The sequence below is a fragment of the Schistocerca nitens genome, chromosome 7 (assembly GCF_023898315.1).
Source record: "Schistocerca nitens isolate TAMUIC-IGC-003100 chromosome 7, iqSchNite1.1, whole genome shotgun sequence".
Classification (NCBI taxonomy): domain Eukaryota; kingdom Metazoa; phylum Arthropoda; class Insecta; order Orthoptera; family Acrididae; genus Schistocerca; species Schistocerca nitens.
The window spans coordinates 305608315-305611545 of record NC_064620.1 but is presented as its reverse complement, the minus strand read 5'-3'; the positions used below and the strand labels follow the sequence as shown (position 1 = coordinate 305611545).

Below are 3231 nucleotides of genomic sequence, written 5' to 3'. Positions count from 1 at the left end.
CTCCGGCTTGCTTGATATGCTGAAGCCGCGAGCAAACGACTCGGATCAGAGTGCCAAGTGGGCCACTTTTGGTAAGCATAACTGGCGCTGTGGGATGAACCAAACGCCGAGTTAAGGCGCCCGAATCGACGCTCATGGGAAACCATGAAAGGCGTTGGTTGCTTAAGACAGCAGGAAGGTGGCCATGGAAGTCGGAATCCGCTAAGGAGTGTGTAACAACTCACCTGCCGAAGCAACTAGCCCTGAAAATGGATGGCGCTGAAGCGACGTGCCTATACTCGGCCGTCAGTCCGGCAGTCACGGCCGGTCCTTGCGGCCGGCCGCGAAGCCCTGACGAGTAGGAGGGTCGCGGCGGTGGGCGCAGAAGGGTCTGGGCGTGAGCCTGCCTGGAGCCGCCGTCGGTGCAGATCTTGGTGGTAGTAGCAAATACTCCAGCGAGGCCCTGGAGGGCTGATGCGGAGAAGGGTTTCGTGTGAACAGCCGTTGCACACGAGTCAGTCGATCCTAAGCCCTAGGAGAAATCCAAAGTTGATGGGGGCCGTCATAGCATGATGCACTTTGTGCTGGCCCCCGTTGGGCGAAAGGGAATCCGGTTCCTATTCCGGAACCCGGCAGCGGAACCGATACAAGTTGGGCCCCTCTTTTAGAGATGCTCGTCGGGGTAACCCAAAAGGACCCGGAGACGCCGTCGGGAGATCGGGGAAGAGTTTTCTTTTCTGCATGAGCGTTCGAGTTCCCTCGAATCCTCTAGCAGGGAGATAGGGTTTGGAACGCGAAGAGCACCGCAGTTGCGGCGGTGTCCCGATCTTCCCCTCGGACCTTGAAAATCCGGGAGAGGGCCACGTGGAGGTGTCGCGCCGGTTCGTACCCATATCCGCAGCAGGTCTCCAAGGTGAAGAGCCTCTAGTCGATAGAATAATGTAGGTAAGGGAAGTCGGCAAATTGGATCCGTAACTTCGGGATAAGGATTGGCTCTGAGGATCGGGGCGTGTCGGGCTTGGTCGGGAAGTGGGTCAGCGCTAACGTGCCGGGCCTGGGCGAGGTGAGAGCCGTAGGGGTGCCGGTAAGTGCGGGCGTTTAGCGTGGGTGTGGTCTGCTCTCGCCGTTGGTCGGCCTCGTGCTGGCCGGCGGTGCAGGATGCGCGCGCCTGTGCGGCGTTCGCGCCCCGGTGCTTCAACCTGCGTGCAGGATCCGAGCTCGGTCCCGTGCCTTGGCCTCCCACGGATCTTCCTTGCTGCGAGGCCGCGTCCGCCTTAGCGTGCTCCTCCGGGGCCGCGCGGGTGCGCGGATTCTCTTCGGCCGCCATTCAACGATCAACTCAGAACTGGCACGGACTGGGGGAATCCGACTGTCTAATTAAAACAAAGCATTGCGATGGCCCTAGCGGGTGTTGACGCAATGTGATTTCTGCCCAGTGCTCTGAATGTCAACGTGAAGAAATTCAAGCAAGCGCGGGTAAACGGCGGGAGTAACTATGACTCTCTTAACCACGTTTTGCAGGCTTGCTTCAGGACGCACGGGTCCCGAGTTAAGCGGCACGACGCAATAGTGCGCTATGTCGCTCGTGGACTCGTGCAGAGGGGCTACAACATCTCCGTGGAGCCCCACCTCCGAACACCTGAGGGTATCCGCAAGCCTGACGTGGTGGCGGTCAAAGACGGCATCGCCCGCGTGATCGACGCCCAGGTAGTCGGGGATCATCTCCGACTCGACTGGTGTCACGATCAGAAGGCGGCCTACTACGACACGCCGTCCATCAGGCGTGCCATCTCCAACCTGCACCGTGACGTTGAGGAGGTGACGGTGTCCACCGCGACGTTGAACTGGAGGGGTGTATGGTCTCCAGCGTCGGCGAGTGACCTCGCCGCCCTAGGCTTCCGACCCCGAGAACTGGCGGTGCTGAGCACCCGAACACTGCTGAGCTGCTGCAATAGTTACAGAATCTACGAGCGTATGACGGCACCTAGGCTGATGGAACGTGTCGGCGTCGGCTAGGCTGCTGGATATTCTCTTCGCCTTGACTCCTGGGGCCTATCCACAGGAGGAATAAACCGTCTTTGTTCATCTTTTCTCTCTTTTCATTTGTGTTTTCTTCCTCATATATGTACATTTTATTTGGTGTCGCCCTGTAAGTCCCCACCCCGGTGGTGGACATTGGCAAGCTACTAACACCTACTCTAGCATTAAGACACGATTTGTATATATATGTGTTATTCAAGTTTTTGAATAAAGACGGCTAGAAATAGCCAAATGCCTCGTCATCTAATTAGTGACGCGCATGAATGGATTAACGAGATTCCCGCTGTCCCTATCAAGATGGCGGGTGAGGTTGTAATGCGTGTTCGTCGGGTCGGTTTTTGAAGCGAATGTGCGTAGGAAAGATTGTGTTGAGCATTTTGGAGTGTCTAAAACAGTTCAATAGTTTTCTGTTGCTACTGAATATCGTCCGCGCCGCGGCGCGTGGCGTCCTTTATTTTATCACGTGTGATGTGGAACAATATAACCTTAAATTCGTGTGAATATATCAAATTAGGAAAGATTACAGTTAGTGGCTATACTAAAATTATAATTGATGGGAAATTGCAGTGTTGTTGTGGTTGAATGCATGCTGAAACAGGTAATTATCATTAAACTCTGAGTGAAATTTTGTGGTACATTAATCGAACTACGGATGATACTGTGCCCAAGTAAACACTTTCAGCGTGAAAATTAGAAGGGGATTTTGTTTAAATAGGGAGAAATTGTCATCCAGTAGGTCACAAAATTAATTTAATTGTTTGAGTATATCTTTGGCTCAAGTGACGTTCAAAAACTGTATATGAAAACTGTGGTCGTTAGATCGAACTGAAGTCGTGGTACACAAATCGAACTATGAAAGTGTCTCTCCTTGTATTCTTTGGCAAGGATAGTACATCTTTGGTTCGAGTGCTACATCTTCGAGTGCTACATCTGCATACCATCTCTTCTGTACGTCAGTGTATCAACAGTCAACGCTACGAACTGTAAGTAGACTTCTTACTATGCATGAACAGTCGAGTAGTAGCATGAGGAAATCTGAGGCATCAGAAGCAGAGGAGGAGGGTGGTGAATCCGAACCGCAAGACATCCTCGACTCTTTTGAGGATATCACTCAATATGTCTCGAAAGAATTAGGGCCTAAGAGAGTTCCGCAACAAGTAATGCAAACCTTTAGACAGAAATTCACCAAATGGGCTTTCTATCAAGCGAAAC

General features: G+C 52.7%; 1 pseudogene; it reads left to right on the top strand.

Moving 5' to 3' along the window:
- Positions 1-2701, top strand: part of LOC126197861 (large subunit ribosomal RNA) — a 4094-nt pseudogene extending 1393 nt beyond the window's left edge.
- Positions 2702-3231: the final 530 nt, after the last annotated feature.